At 44.9% G+C, this 17651-nt stretch overlaps 1 long non-coding RNA gene across 1 annotated transcript; it reads right to left on the reverse strand.

The window, feature by feature from the left end:
• Window positions 1–5756: 5756 nt before the first annotated feature.
• LOC135546678 (uncharacterized) lies at window positions 5757–17551 on the reverse strand. The gene is made up of 3 exons (XR_010456608.1): window positions 17407–17551; window positions 6343–6545; window positions 5757–5934 (listed from the first exon to the last, which is right to left on the reverse strand). It is a non-coding gene; the product is annotated as an uncharacterized LOC135546678 (long non-coding RNA).
• Between the last annotated feature and the right edge of the window lie 100 nt (window positions 17552–17651).

Below are 17651 nucleotides of genomic sequence, written 5' to 3' on the forward strand. Positions count from 1 at the left end.
TCTGCTAATCAACCACAGAGCACCAGGCTCTGCTAATCAACCACAGAGCACCAGGCTCTGCTAATCAACCACAGAGCACCAGGCTCTGCTAATCAACCACAGAGCACCAGGCTCTGCTAATCAACCACAGAGCACCAGGCTCTGCTAATCAACCACAGAGCACCAGGCTCTGCTAATCAACCACAGAGCACCAGGCTCTGCTAATCAACCACAGAGCACCAGGCTCTGCTAATCAACCACAGAGCACCAGGCACTGCTAATCAACCACAGAGCACACATCAGTCTATGACAGGGATCGTCAGCTGGTGGCCTGCAGACCAATTATTACTCATAATAATTTAATATCAATTTACTGTTGAGAGTTGGACTAATAGAAAATCACAAGGTGCATTTTCAACATTTGGTTGTGCATCAGCAGACACTCAATTAGCCCATGTCAGCTACATTGTTTTAGATGGGTACTTTAGTCTAGCGGCCAGCTATCTAAACTTGTAGTAAGCAATGTCCAATTACCAACCAGGGTGGGGCCCAATGATCATCAGTTATCATGTTAAAAACTGCAAACATTTGCCTCCACCTTGTGGTAAAGTGTAGAATTGCAGGAAATGTGCTGTAAAATTGCTGTTTCTTTCCGCCTCATGGCAAAATGCATAGAATCGCAGCGATCTTAGTTTAAAAACTAACATTTTCTCTACACCACTTGGCAAAATGGATGTGGGTATGCAGACCCACGAGCCACAGTCATGGGGAGCTCATTTCCTGCAATTATACACATTTTGCAAATGGGGCCGAGTGAATGAAAAATAAACAAAAGTCAATAGAGGTCATGACATTCTGGGGGTTTTAGATTCATCTCGTCTAGTTATTTTGTCGATAGTAAATTATTATAATCAATTCATAATAAATACATGATAGCTCCCATTAGCTTTTCTACATACTTTATATCTGGTTTCAGGTGTGTAACTTTAGTTGTTTACGTTTACACTGAAAACGTCCCAACATCCCCCCAAAAAGTATATTTACAGTACCAGTCAAACATTTGGACACACCTACTCATTCAAAAGGTTTCTCTTTGCCTTTTACATTGTAGAATAGTAGTGAAGACATCAAAACTATCTAATAACGCATAGGGAATCATGTAGTAACCCCCCCCCCAAAAAAAAGTGTTATATTTGAGATTCTTCAATGTCGCCACCCTTTGCCTTGATTGACAGCATTGCACACTCTTGGCATTCTCTCAACCAGCTTCATGAGGTAGTCACCTGAATTGAATTTCAATTAGCAGGTGTACCTTGTTAAAAAGTTCATTTGTGGAATTTCTTTCCTTCTTAATGCATTTGAGCCAAACACTTGTGTTGTGACAAGGTAGTGGGGGTATTCAGAAGATGGTCTTTTACCAAATAGGGCCAAGTCCATATTATGGCAAAAATAGCTCAAATAAGCAAAGAGAAATGACAGTCCATCATTACTTTAAGACGAAGGTCAGAAGGTCAGTCAATGCGGAAGTTTCTTCAAATGCAGTTGCAAAAACCATCAAGCGCTACGATGAAACTGAGGACCGCCACAGGAATGGAAGACCCAGAGATACCTCTGCTGCAGAGGATACATTCATTAGAGTTCCCAGCCTCAGAAACCAGCGATTAATTGCACCTCAGAAATTGCAGCCCAAATAAATGCTTCACCAAGTTCAAGTAACAGACACATCTCAACACCAACTGTTCAGAGGAGACTGAGTGAATCAGATCTTCATGGTCAAATTTCTGCAAAGAAACCACTACTGAAGGACACCAATAAGAAAGAGACTTGCTTGGGCCAAGAAACACGAGCGATGGACATTAGACCAGTGGAAATCTGTTCTTTGGTCTGATGTGTCCAAATGTGAGATTTTTGGTTCCAACCGCCGTGTCTCTGTGAGCAACAGAGTAGGTGAACGGATGATCTCTGCATGTGTGGTTCCCACCGTGAAGCATGGAGGAGGAGGTGTGATGGTGCTTTGCTGGTGACACTGTCAGCGATTTACTTAGAACACAAGGCACACTTAATCAGCATGGCTACTACAGCATTCTGCAGTGATACGCCATCCCATCTGGTTTGAACTTAGTGGGACATCATTTGTTTTTCAGCAGGACAATGACCCAACACACACCTCCAGGCTGTGTAAGGGCTATTTTACTAAGAAGGAGAATGATGGAGTGCTGCATCAGATGACCTGGCCTCCACAAATCACCCAACCTCAACCCAGTTGAGATGGTTTGGAATGAGTTGGACCGCAGAGTAAAGGAAAAGCAGCCAACAAGTGCTCAACATATGTGTGAACTCCTTCAAGACAGTTGGAAAAGCATTCCAGGTGAAGCTGGTTGTCAAGAGTGTGCAAAGCTGTCATCAAGACAAAGGGTGGCTATTTGAAGAATCTCAAATATAGTTTGATTTGTTTAACACTTTTTTTGGTTACTACATGATTCCATATGTGTTATTTCATAGTTTTGATGTCTTCACTACTTTTCTACAAAGAATAAAATAGTTAAAATAAAGAAAAACCCTTCAATAAGTAGCTGTTTACAGTGCCTTCGGAAAGTATTCAGACTCCTTAACCTTTTCCACATTTTTGTAGGTTACAGCCATTACTCAGTACTTTGTTGAAGCACCTTTGGCAGCGATTACAGCCTTGAGTATTCTTGGGTATGATGCTACAAGTTTGGCATACCTGTATTTGGGGAGTTTCTCCAATTCTACTCAAGCTCTGTCAGGTTGGATGGGGAGCGTTACTGCACAGCTATTTTCAGGTCTCTCCAGAGATGTTCGATGATCGGGTTCAAGTCCGGGCTCTGGCTGGGACACTCAAGGAACGACTCCTGCATTGTCTTGGCTGTGTGCTTAGGGTCATTGTCCTGTTGGAAGGTGAACCTTTGACCCAATCTGAGGTCATGAGCTCTCTGGAGCAGGTTTTCATTAAGGATCTCTCTGTACTTTGCTCTGTTCATCTTTCCCTTGATCCTGACTAGTCTCCCAGTAACTGCCGCTGAAAACATACTCATAGCATGACGCTGCCACCACCATGCTTCACTCTAGGGATGGTGCCAGGTTTCCTAAAAGGCGTGACGCTTGGCATTCAGGCCAAAGAGTAACATTTTGGTTTCATCAGACCAGAGAATCTTGTTTCTCATGGTCTGAGAGTCTATAGGTGCATTTTGGCCAAGTCCAAGCGGGCTGTCACGTGCCTTTTACTGAGTAGTGGCTTCCGTCTGGGCACTCAACCATAAAGGCCCGATTGTCCTTCTGGAAGGTTCTCCCATCTCCACAGAGGAACTCTAGAGCTCTGTCAGAGTGACCATCGGGTTCTTGGGACCAGCACCAAAGAGGAAGAGTCTTGGTGTTTCCAAACTTCTTCCATTTAATAATGACGGAGGCCACTGTGTTCTTGGGGACCTTCAATGCTGCAGAAATTGTTTGGTAACCTTCCCCAGATCTGTGTCTCGACACAATCCTGTCTCTACGGACAATTCCTTCGACCTCACGGCTTGGTTTTTGTTCTGACATGCACTGTCAACTGTGGGACCTTATATAGACAGTTATGTGCCTTTCCAAATCATGTCCAATCGATTGAATTTACCACAAGTGGACTCCAATCAAGTTGTAGAAACATCTCATCCTGCTTCCTAAAATACCCCTCAGGACTATTCTGTTTCTCATAAACGCTGTCCTTTCCCATGAAGAGTGATTTGGTGATGGGTCCTTACCATTATAAACGCTGTCCTTTCCCATGAAGAGTGATTTGGTGTATGGGTCCTTACCATTATAAACGCTGTCCTTTCCCATGAAGAGTGATTTGGTGTATGGGTCCTTACCATTATAAACGCTGTCCTTTCCCATGAAGAGTGATTTGGTGTATGGGTCCTTACCTTTATAAACTCCTGTCCTTTCCCATGAAGAGTGATTTGGTGTATGGGTCCATACCATTATAAACGCTGTCCTTTCCCATGAAGAGTGATTTGGTGTATGGGTCCATACCATTATAAACGCTGTCCTTTCCCATGAAGAGTGATTTGGTGTATGGGTCCTTACCATTATAAACGCTGTCCTTTCCCATGAAGAGTGATTTGGTGTATGGGTCCTTACCATTATAAACGCTGTCCTTTCCCATGAAGAGTGATTTGGTGATGGGTCCTTACCATTATAAACGCTGTCCTGTCCCATGAAGAGTGATTTGGTGTATGGGTCCTTACCATTATAAACGCTGTCCTTTCCCATGAAGAGTGATTTGGTGTATGGGTCCTTACCATTATAAACGCTGTCCTTTCCCATGAAGAGTGATTTGGTGTATGGGTCCTTACCTTTATAAACGCTGTCCTTTCCCATGAAGAGTGATTTGGTGTATGGGTCCTTACCATTATAAACGCTGTCCTTTCCCATGAAGAGTGATTTGGTGATGGGTCCTTACCATTATAAACGCTGTCCTGTCCCATGAAGAGTGATTTGGTGTATGGGTCCTTACCATTATAAACGCTGTCCTGTCCCATGAAGAGTGATTTGGTGTATGGGTCCTTACCATTATAAACGCTGTCCTGTCCCATGAAGAGTGATTTGGTGTATGGGTCCTTACCTTTATAAACTCCTGTCCTTTCCCATGAAGAGTGATTTGGTGTATGGGTCCTTACCATTATAAACGCTGTCCTTTCCCATGAAGAGTGATTTGGTGTATGGGTCCTTACCATTATAAACGCTGGCCTGTCCCATGAAGAGTGATTTGGTGTATGGGTCCTTACCATTATAAACGCTGGCCTGTCCCATGAAGAGTGATTTGGTGTATGGGTCATTACCTTTATAAATGCTGTCCTGTCCATCCATCTCACTACCTGTCCTTTCCCATGAAGAGTGATTTGGTGTATGGGTCCTTACCATTATAAACGCTGTCCTGTCCCATGAAGAGTGATTTGGTGTATGGGTCCTTACCATTATAAACGCTGTCCTTTCCCATGAAGAGTGATTTGGTGTATGGGTCCTTACCATTATAAACGCTGTCCTGTCCCATGAAGAGTGATTTGGTGTATGGGTCCTTACCATTATAAACGCTGTCCTTTCCCATGAAGAGTGATTTGGTGTATGGGTCCTTACCATTATAAACGCTGTCCTGTCCCATGAAGAGTGATTTGGTGTATGGGTCCTTACCTTCATAAACGCTGTCCTTTCCCATGAAGAGTGATTTGGTGTATGGGTCCTTACCTTCATATAAACTCCTGTCCTTTCCCATGAAGAGTGATTTGGTGTATGGGTCCTTACCATTATAAACGCTGTCCTTTCCCATGAAGAGTGATTTGGTGTATGGGTCCTTACCTTCATATAAACTCCTGTCCTTTCCCATGAAGAGTGATTTGGTGTATGGGTCCTTACCTTCATATAAACTCCTGTCCTTTCCCATGAAGAGTGATTTGGTGTATGGGTCCTTACCATTATAAACGCTGTCCTTTCCCATGAAGAGTGATTTGGTGTATGGGTCCTTACCATTATAAACGCTGTCCTTTCCCATGAAGAGTGATTTGGTGTATGGGTCCTTACCATTATAAACGCTGTCCTTTCCCATGAAGAGTGATTTGGTGTATGGGTCCTTACCTTCATATAAACTCCTGTCCTTTCCCATGAAGAGTGATTTGGTGTATGGGTCCTTACCATTATAAACGCTGTCCTTTCCCATGAAGAGTGATTTGGTGTATGGGTCCTTACCATTATAAACGCTGTCCTTTCCCATGAAGAGTGATTTGGTGTATGGGTCCTTACCATTATAAACGCTGTCCTTTCCCATGAAGAGTGATTTGGTGTATGGGTCCTTACCATTATAAACACTGTCCTTTCCCATGAAGAGTGATTTGGTGTATGGGTCCTTACCATTAGAAACGCTGTCCTCAGGGTCTGTGCTGCCGACAGGTTCACTCTCTCCAACTGTAAACACATTATCAATGCATCAAAACCCTTCTAACATATATCTTCTCATTAACATAGCACATACACACACCTCACAAACAGGGAAACACAGAGCTATACTAATTAGCACAACATGAAAACACTTCAAACTGCATAGCTAGTAGCTACATACATAGAAGTTCATCTCATTAGCTAACACAGCAGAAACACCCTACAGTACACTGGTACACACAAACACCATTGAAGAAGAGTGTGTGTGTGGTTTGGTTTTACCGTCCTTGTGGGTACCAGAAGTCCTCACAATGATAGTACAACAAGGAACTTTGAGGAAAAGTGTATCTGGGTATAACCTTAGAGAACACACACACACACACACACACACACACACATTGAAGAAACACTACATCTTTACCCAATCGTCTTTACCTCGTGGAAGACGGGGTACATCACAGTGTAGAGTGTCATGGAAACCATCGAGGTCATCTCCGCTTCATTCTTCATCTCTTCCATAGTCATCCTCGTCCAGAGGCCCACGTGTGTATATGTGTGTCTGTACGTGCGTTTCTGTGTGTGGTGTGAAGGCTGCTACAGGGGCAGAGATCGCTTCAGAGAAGGCTGGAGGGCAGGACCTGAGGAGCGAAGGGTCCTCGGGAGAGCATGGGAGGAGGAAGAGAACAGAGAACACCATCCACGGGAGAGCATGGGAGGAGGAAGAGAACAGAGAACACCATCCATAACCTCCTTTATGAGGAGAGGAGGGGAGAGCGTGGGAGGAGGAAGAGAACAGAGAACACCATCCATAACCTCCTTTATGAGGAAGAGGGGAGAGCGTGGGAGGAGGAAGAGAACAGAGAACACCATCCATAACCTACTTTATGAGGAGAGGAGGGGAGAGCATGGGTGGAGGAAGAGAACAGAGAACACCATCCATAACCTCCTTTATGAGGAGGAGGGGAGAGCGTGGGAGGAGGAAGAGAACAGAGAACACCATCCATAACCTACTTTATGAGGAGAGGAGGGGAGAGCGTGGGAGGAGGAAGAGAACAGAGAACACCATCCATAACCTCCTTTATGAGGAGAGGAGGGGAGAGCGTGGGAGGAGGAAGAGAACAGAGAACACAATCCATAACCTCCTTTATGAGGAGGAGGGGAGAGCGTGGGAGGAGGAAGAGAACAGAGAACACCATCCATAACCTCCTTTATGAGGAGGAGGGGAGAGCATGGGAGGAGGAAGAGAACAGAGAACACAATCCAATACTACATAACCTACTTTTTGTCTATGATACCGCATTTAGGCTACTTTATTGCGTCTGGTTGAGGTCAAAATGTAGGCCTTATTTTTTTTTCTGTGCTAGTAATGTCTATGTCAACAAACAACATGTAGCCTTGGAGGGCGATGACTACGTATAACCAGGTAAACATTCCACCTGCGCCTCCCGAGTGGCAGTCCTCGAGGCGTCACTGCGGAGCCCGAGCTGTGTCGCAGCCGGTCACGACCGGATGTTTTAATGCCTCCGCGTGGTAGGGCACATATCATCAGGTTGAGCTTGACCGATACCCGGCCTAACGTCTAAAATATGCCTCAAACCCATCACACTCAGATGTGGAGGAAAGTTCACTTAGGTTTGCAGTGGTAGGATTTATCAGGCCATCAATGGTGGAGAACAGCACTCTCTAATTATTCAGAGTAGTAGTGATCGAGTTAGAGAAGTGAGCCCGTCTGGCGTTTCTAATTGCCTTGTTAGATATGCCAAGTTGCTCTCTCAGAATAGCAGAATGGACCTGCAACAGAATTTCTACACTTCCACCTTGCCTTTCTGCAATTTCTCTGTCATTGTATGAGCTTCCTCACTCATCCAAGAGCCTCTCGGTTTGGTTGTGGCCTTTTCATCTTCACTGCAGTTGTGGTTATCAATGGTTTCCCTTAACTTGCTATTAAAAGTTATCAACTAAAGCATCACAAGAGGGAACAGGCAGAACAGGTGGATATATACACTTAATAAAATCCGGTAGCAACTTCAGAGGTCAGATAGTGTTTCTTAATAGTGTGTTCAGTATAACACTGTGCTACGGGCTACAGGGTAGTAAAACATTCACAGTGGTGATCAGATAAAGCAACATCCAACAATAGAATATATGTCAATAGAAAGCCCCTTGGTAATAACCGGGCCCAGTAGAAAGCCCCTTGGTAATAACCGGGCCCAGTAGAAAGCCCCTTGGTAATAACCGGGCCCAGTAGAAAGCCCCTTGGTAATAACCCGGTCCAGTAGAAAGCCCCTTGGTAATAACCCGGTCCAGTAGAAAGCCCCTTGGTAATAACCGGGCCCAGTAGAAAGCCCCTTGGTAATAACCAGGTCCAGTAGAAAGCCCCTTGGTAATAACCGGGTCCAGTAGAAAGCCCCTTGGTAATAACCCGGTCCAGTAGAAAGCCCCTTGGTAATAACCGGGCCCAGTAGAAAGCCCCTTGGTAATAACCGGGCCCAGTACATTTACATTTACATTTAAGTCATTTAGCAGACGCTCTTATCCAGAGCGACTTACAAATTGGTAGAAAGCCCCTTGGTAATAACCAGATCCAGTAGAAAGCCCCTTGGTAATAACCGGGTCCAGTAGAAAGCCCCTTGGTAAAAACAGGGCCCAGTAGAAAGCCCCTTGGTAATAACCAGGTCCAGAATATGGCCGTGGTAACGGATGGGCCCAATATAAAGCCCCTTGGTAATAACCAGGTCCAGTAGAAAGCCCCTTGGTAATAACCAGGTCCAGTAGAAAGCCCCTTGGTAATAACCAGGTCCAGTAGAAAGCCCCTTGGGTAATAATCAGGTCCAGAATATGGCCGTGGTTATGGATGGGCCCAGTAGAAAGCCCCTTGGCAATAACCAGGTCCAGAGTACCGTGGTCATGTGTGGGCCCAGTAACATGTTGGATAAAGTCCATAGAATTCAAAAGATTCCGAAAATCAATGGTCAGTCTCTTTGTCAACATGAATATTAAAATCACCAAACACAATGATTGTATCACAGTTCTCAAGGACAATAGTTCAGAGAAATCAGTGAAGGAAGTGGGGCAGTGTTTTGTTGGGCTATACAGGGTCGGGGTTATGGCCAGCACTGGTGGGCGGAGGCTGATATTTAAACAGAATAGCATGATGATCAACACACCCATAGTCACCAAATGAAATGTCCTTACAGCTGAGAGTATTGGTAAAAATAGAGACTGTCCCTCCACCCTTTTCTCAGTATGAAAATCTGTATTCTGAAGGGGGGGGGGGGGGTGGACTTCACTAATAGCGACACTGAAAACAGCCATGCTTCAGTGAGAAACATGAAATCAAATCTGCGATCAGTAATGAAGTCATTCACGAGAAAGGTTTTACTAGTGATTTCTAACATTTAAAGTGCATGTGGGTCACTCTGCCCCATGGGGCATCTGCCTAGAAGTAACCAATAGAATATCAACCAAATGGTTAACATGACAACCATGTTTTCTGACCGTCTCCAATCTATCAGAATGGTAGGAGATGACAGTTTGGATAAACTCACTAGAAGACGTAAATAAAGGAAGAAATTAGGTTACTCACAAAATAATCCATTTCTTCAGTAGTTATGCTTCCCAAGTCCTCTGTTGGTTACTCTGACAGGGAGGGCGGCACCACCAGACCCTGTCTGACAGGGAGAACTGCACCACCAGACCCTGTCTGACAGGGAGAACTGCACCACCAGACCCTGTCTGACAGGGAGAACCCTGTCTGTCAGTCCACCAGACCCTGTCTGACAGGGAGAACTGCACCACCAGACCCTGTCTGTCAGTCTGACAGGGAGGGCGGCACCACCAGACCCTGTCTGACAGGGAGAACTGCACCACCAGACCCTGTCTGACAGGGAGAACTGCACCACCAGACCCTGTCTGACAGGGAGAACTGCACCACCAGACCCTGTCTGTCAGTCTGACAGGGAGAACTGCACCACCAGACCCTGTCTGTCAGGGAGAACTGCACCACCAGACTCTGTCTGTCAGTCTGACAGGGAGAACTGCACCACCAGACTCTGTCTGACAGGGAGAACTGCACCACCAGACCCTGTCTGTCAGGGAGGACGGCACCACCAGACCCTGTCTGACAGGGAGAACTGCACCACCAGACCCTGTCTGTCAGTCTGACAGGGAGAACTGCACCACCAGACCCTGTCTGTCAGTCAGTCTGACAGGGAGAACTGCACCACCAGACCCTGTCTGTCAGTCTGACAGGGAGAACTGCACCACCAGACCCTGTCTGTCAGTCTGACAGGGAGAACTGCACCACCAGACCCTGTCTGTCAGGGAGAACTGCACCACCAGACCCTGTCTGTCAGTCTGACAGGGAGGACGGCACCACCAGACCCTGTCTGTCAGTCTGACGGGAGAACTGCACCACCAGACCCTGTCTGTCAGTCTGACGGGAGAACTGCACCACCAGACACTGTCTGTCAGTCTGACGGGAGAACTGCACCACCAGACACTGTCTGTCAGTCTGACAGGGAGAACTGCACCACCAGACCCTGTCTGTCAGTCTGTCAGGGAGAACTGCACCACCAGACCCTGTCTGTCAGGGAGAACTGCACCACCAGACCCTGTCTGACAGGGAGAACTGCACCACCAGACCCTGTCTGTCAGTCTGACAGGGAGAACTGCACCACCAGACCCTGTCTGTCAGTCTGACGGGAGAACTGCACCACCAGACCCTGTCTGACAGGGAGAACTGCACCACCAGACCCTGTCTGTCAGTCTGACAGGGAGGACGGCACCACCAGACCCTGTCAGTCAGGGAGAACTGCACCACCAGACCCTGTCTGTCAGTCTGACAGGGAGGACGGCACCACCAGACCCTGTCTGTCAGTCTGACAGGGAGAACTGCACCACCAGACCCTGTCTGTCAGTCTGTCAGGGAGAACTGCACCACCAGACCCTGTCTGTCAGGGAGAACTGCACCACCAGACCCTGTCTGTCAGTCTGACAGGGAGAACTGCACCACCAGACCCTGTCTGTCAGGGAGAACTGCACCACCAGACCCTGTCTGTCAGTCTGACAGGGAGAACTGCACCACCAGACCCTGTCTGTCAGTCTGACAGGGAGAACTGCACCACCAGACCCTGTCTGTCAGGGAGAACTGCACCACCAGACCCTGTCTGTCAGTCTGACAGGGAGAACTGCACCACCAGACCCTGTCTGACAGTCTGACAGGGAGAACTGCACCACCAGACCCTGTCTGTCAGGGAGAACTGCACCACCAGACCCTGTCTGTCAGTCTGACAGGGAGAACTGCACCACCAGACCCTGTCTGACAGTCTGACAGGGAGAACTGCACCACCAGACCCTGTCTGTCAGTCTGACAGGGAGAACTGCACCACCAGACCCTGTCTGTCAGTCTGTCAGGGAGAACTGCACCACCAGACCCTGTCTGTCAGGGAGAACTGCACCACCAGACCCTGTCTGTCAGTCTGACAGGGAGAACTGCACCACCAGACCCTGTCTGTCAGGGAGAACTGCACCACCAGACCCTGTCTGTCAGTCTGACAGGGAGAACTGCACCACCAGACCCTGTCTGTCAGTCTGACAGGGAGAACTGCACCACCAGACCCTGTCTGACAGTCTGTCAGGGAGAACTGCACCACCAGACCCTGTCTGTCAGTCTGACAGGGAGAACTGCACCACCAGACCCTGACAGGGAGAACTGCACCAGACCCTGTCTGACAGTCTGTCAGGGAGAACTGCACCACCAGACCCTGTCTGTCAGGGAGAACTGCACCACCAGACCCTGTCTGTCAGTCTGTCAGGGAGAACTGCACCACCAGACCCTGTCTGTCAGTCTGACGGGAGAACTGCACCACCAGACCCTGTCTGTCAGTCTGTCAGGGAGAACTGCACCACCAGACCCTGTCTGTCAGTCTGACAGGGAGAACTGCACCACCAGACCCTGTCTGTCAGGGAGAACTGCACCACCAGACCCTGTCTGTCAGTCTGACAGGGAGAACTGCACCACCAGACCCTGTCTGTCAGGGAGAACTGCACCACCAGACTCTGTCTGTCAGGGAGAACTGCACCACCAGACTCTGTCTGTCAGGGAGAACTGCACCACCAGACTCTGTCTGTCAGGGAGAACTGCACCACCAGACCCTGTCTGTCAGTCTGACAGGGAGAACTGCACCACCAGACCCTGTCTGTCAGGGAGAACTGCACCACCAGACTCTGTCTGTCAGGGAGAACTGCACCACCAGACCCTGTCTGTCAGGGAGAACTGCACCACCAGACCCTGTCTGTCAGGGAGAACTGCACCACCAGACTCTGTCTGTCAGTCTGACAGGGAGAACTGCACCACCAGACCCTGTCTGTCAGGGAGAACTGCACCACCAGACTCTGTCTGTCAGGGAGAACTGCACCACCAGACCCTGTCTGTCAGTCTCTAAAACATGTTTTCCTCCAGCAGCATCCGACTGAGGAGCAGCAGCAGAAACCCCTCTCAGAACAGGCTCTGTATGCTGTGCACGTGTGATCGTTGTGTTGGATAAATAAGATACATAATGACTAACGAAAATACACACAGCCCAATTTAAATTCCACTAAAATATGAACATGAACCTATAAACCGATAAGCATTTAAATAAAAGGTATTTCCATCATGAATAAAAAGCATTATTTTTGCAATGGGATTTTTCCTCCGGGCCATTTTGACCGGCAACAGTTTCATTTATGACATTTCTTCATTTTTGGGGCCAAAAGACCCGTATTTCTAGTCAACGGGAAATGCTGGTACCCCTGGTGCTACCGAGCAGGCAAGCTACGATTCTCTTTCCTCCTCCTCTGACTGAAACATTCAGCAGCGTTATGTACTGCATGACATCACCCTTTGGCCGCTCGCATCTCAGTGCAAGAAGCATCACTACAGTCCCTGGTTTGAATCCAGGCTGTATCACATCCTGCCGTGATTGGGAGTCCCGTAGGTGCTCTACATTTGGCACAGTGTAGGCCATTGTGAATAAGAATTTGATAGTAACTGACTTGCCTGGTTTAATAAAGTTTCAATTTAAAATAATATATATATATATATATATATAATAATAATAATAATAATAATTACCAGACAGCACTTCACTGTGTGTACGTTCTATTTCTGGCTGGGCAGGCAGTGTCTTCAGAGGGCGTTGATAAAAACCACAGCTCTGAGTACTGCTCTCAGGTCAGCTTCATCCCCATGTATTCCATTGAGACCAGGATGGAGGCAGGGGAAACTGATCCTGGAACAGAACACGGGGGGCAACTTTTCGCTAGAGCAGTGCTGAGACTCCTTAGGCCATGTCCCAATAACCTCACCACAAGCTTGACACATTTCCTTCGAGGCCTCTGATTTGAAAGGACTTGATAGCAGCCTAAGGGCACCATACTGAGACTAGAAACATTCCACCCAGCAGTGAAGATTGGTGGACAATAGCGGAAAGGAAAAATTATTGGACATGTTCTTTCTTATCTGATGCTATACTTCTCTCCATTACCCGTCATCTGGACAACGCTACGCTACTGTCGGCAACACACTGATTAGACGGGCTACTGGACCTGCAGAACATGACATCATCACTTTCAACGACCTCGGTTGTCTGACTGTTATGATACAAATCTATACATCCGCCGAGACGTTAATTCAGGCAGTCGTGCATTATCACGTTGTAAAATGAACAGGTTTTATTTACAGGCCGTTAAAACCTAATTTAAAATGTCCACAAGGGTCATTTGTCACATAAAGCAAGGCGTATGGACGGCTGACTGGTCCGATAAGCCAGCTGCTGTGGAGAAATGTACAGCAATTACAAAACAACAACAGATGTCTCCATCCATAATTCCCATCCACCAGTACCACCCCCGTGTACTGTAGCTACCCCATACAGCCTCCTCCTCCTTGATTAGTGTCTTGACTTGAGTAACGTTACAATCTGCCACAAATGAGCTAATTACATTTCCAACTACTCATGACATTTCTTTATAATGAGGTCACCGTTTGATGACAACTGCGGTGTAATCATTAGTCCAAATACGAGAGTTTCTAACGGACAAATTCAGGTAACATTAAGGTCCCTGCTCGTTTCGTTCGCTTCCGTTTAAGAAACGTTTTGCAACAGAACCGGCTTAATGCTCCTTTCGTGCCACTTCGATACCGAATTGGCTTTGTAGCAGGTTAGGATAATTAACCTAGAAAGTTCAGGAGACTGATGTTAAGTTTCAGGAAATGCTTCCCTAACCTGCTACAAAAAAAACATGCTGTACTGTATAGAAGTGGCGTGAAAATAGTGTGTCCCATCTAGCAGTTAGACTGCGACGGTATCGGTAAATTAGCGTTATCGAGCTAGCTGAAACGAGGCTAACTAGCCAACTAACTTAGCTAAGTAAACAAGTTTGGTTGATTGTTAGCTAGCTGTCTTAGCAAGTACCGAGGTAAACGTTCATTTTATATTCACACATTTTGGACATTCAGACATTCGCCAAAAGTCATTTAAAAATCAATAACTAATTCACCTTTTGTCACAGAAACATCACATTTATTAAATGTCTAGTATACTTTTACAACCTTTGTTTTGAGTAAAATCAAACCAAGTTTTTGACTTGATAGAAACACATCAAATCTATCAAGTGCCATTTAAAACTGCATTAATCAATAACAATAATAGACTGACGATTTTCAGGAAAAATGACTTTGTTTCTGGCAATTTTGAGCCTGTAATCAAACCCACAAATGCTGATGCTCCAGATACTCAACTAGTGTTTTACTTGCTATATTGTATTTACTTTGCCACCATGGCCTTTTTTTGCCTTTACCTCCCTTATCTCACCTCATTTGCTCACATCGTATATAGACTTGTTTATACTGTATTATTGACTGTATGTTTGTTTTACTCCATGTGTAACTCTGTGTCGTTGTATGTGTCGAACTGCTTTGCTTTATCCTGGCCAGGTCGCAATTGTAAATGAGAACTTGTTCTCAACTTGCCTACCTGGTTAAATAAAGGTGAAATAAATAAAAAAGTCTAAAGGTCAATTTTATTGCTTCTTTAATCAGAACAACAGTTTTCAGCTGTGCTAACATAATTGCAAAAGGGTTTTCTAAAGATAAATTAGTCTTAAAATTATATACTTTGATTAGCTAACACAATGTGCCATTGGAACACAGGAGTGATGGTTGCTGATAATGGGCCTATGTAGATATTCCATAAAAAATCTGACGTTTCCAGCCACACTGTATTTCTGATCAATTTGGTGTTATTTTAACGGACAAAAATGTGCTTTTCTTTCAAAACAAGGAAATTCCTAAGTACCCCAAACTTTTGAATGGTAGTGTATACTGTATCTATTAGCATTGGTATTGAAAGATACCAGAGGGTGGATAACAAAATAAAGCACTAATATAAGAAGTGGACGGTACATGTTGTGTTTTCGGGCTAAATGTTTACATTATGATTTGCCTTCGAACTGTATGTAAACCCCTCTGCAATCTACTGGCACTAACCATTCAAAACCAGGACTTCAACCAAACTGTCCCTATGCTAGTTGCTCTCTTCCTCTCTTAAAACTGCTAGCACAAAGCCTACGTGAAAATGTGTGGGTTTATTTTTTTACAAAAGATCATAAAATATATATATATATATAAATAAATAAACTGGCCCAAATCAGCTCTACTTAATTAAGCAGGGAGGTGTGCAACTACTACACATTATACCAATGTAGAAACTACATCACCTACATAGGTATTACCATATCCCTTTCAATTCACATTCCTTGCAGAAAGAACTATTTGCAAACCTTTTAAAACATCCAGAAAGACAGTGGTCTTAGAAGGTTATTTATACTTTAAAATACATATATTATGTGAAAGGATGTGGATGAAATACTTCTGCCGGTGTTTTAAAGTACCAGTTTCATAATCTTTCCTTTACCTCCAACTCTACATATCCAAGTGAGCCTATGATGACCTTGGGGATCAGATTTACCATTAAACCCATTGATCGAACGTATGACAGACAGACAGACAGACAGACAGACAGACAGACAGACAGACAGACAGACAGACAGACAGTGCTCAAAAGGACTTGTTTGCGATATCCACACTCATTTGCCACTTTATTAGGTTCACCACCCTATTCACGAAAATAAACTGCTCCTACATACACCAACTCCCATGGTTTTGGCTTGCTAGACACTAAAGCATGCAGATAAGTATTCAGGTGTTCTGTTACTGTTTGTCTGAACTTTAGAATGTGCAAAATGACAGCACAGTCTGTGAGGGTGTTTTGTAACTCAGAAAAGTTCCAAAACTTGTACTGAGTGTAACAAACTCCAACTGGACTTAAAAACTTGAACAGTCTTATCTCCTTTCCCAGGTTCATCAACAGTTCTGAATTCACGCTGCTCCAGATGCATAGGGGGTTGTACCTAATAAAGTGACCACTGTGTCTATAGACTTTCCACAATGTGTTCTGGGAATATCTGGGGTATTAAACATTTTGCTATAAGTGTTGAACTGTTGAATCTATTACCTCAGGAAGTGGTGCAATTCAGCTTGTCTGGGGATGACAAAAAAAGGACTTGAAAATGATTGTAAGGGGCCTCTTTTCTGTTAAATTAGAGACATATAAATAAATGACTGTTGTGCCTTGTAACTAGTTTAAAATGTGGAAGTGTTGCACTAAAAATGCAAATATTGATTTTGCATACAATTTAAGATTGTAAACATTGTACAACTACATAAACATTGTAACTTTATATAGAACAAATTTTACTTTACATTAATATTTATTTAAAGTTATTGCAAATAAATACATACTTTCACTTTTTTCTGCGACAATCACTGAATTAGATGTTGATTTCTTCATCTCTAAAATGCAATATTTTAGCATTTATGTGTTTCTACCAAGTCAAAACTGGAATTTTTCCTCAAAACAAAGATTGTAAAAGTATGCTAGACATGTATAGAATAAAATATACTTAGTTTGATGTTTCTGTGACAAACGGTGAATTAGTTACTGATTTATACCGCTTTTAATGGTATTTGGCGAATGTCTGTTGAATATAATACCAACTTCACCTCGGTTAGGGGTCACCTGCCACTGGCAGTGCCAGACACGTGGATAATTTAAGTTACACAACTAAGATTAGCTAACTAACGTTCGTTTATACAGTTACGTTGATTAGGACAATTATGGAAATGATTAGCTACAATCGACCAACTCGCAGTTAGCTATGATCACCAACAAGCGAGACATCCTCTAATAACGACGAGGGGAATTTCTCATGATCAGTTAGCTAGTTACTATATTCAGTTTGAATCATCGCCCAGGTGGGTATCTAGGTGCGTGAATACGCTAAATTACTAACTAGCCAAACAGGTACTGTAACGTTAACTATCTTAGCTAGTTTAACAAAAACGATTCGCTAACGTTAGCTGGTGAAATAGCAACGCCGCATTTAGCTACATACCTGTTTACAGTAGACAGAAGTGGTAGATTGCTTATTTATGGCGAAGTAGGTCTCATTTGCCGTGGCTAGCTAGTCGTGTATTTTATTGTCTAATTCAAAGTTTTCTGCATGATCAAAACTGGCTAGCCAAAGGGGACGAGGTTTTCCGAGTAAACACCAATCAGCTGGCCACCAAACTGGTTGACGGTTGTAGTTTTTATTGACATCCCCCATTATGGCAGTGGCAAAGGCACGGTCAATATAAG

The sequence above is a fragment of the Oncorhynchus masou genome, chromosome 9 (assembly GCF_036934945.1).
Source record: "Oncorhynchus masou masou isolate Uvic2021 chromosome 9, UVic_Omas_1.1, whole genome shotgun sequence".
Lineage (NCBI taxonomy): Eukaryota > Metazoa > Chordata > Actinopteri > Salmoniformes > Salmonidae > Oncorhynchus > Oncorhynchus masou.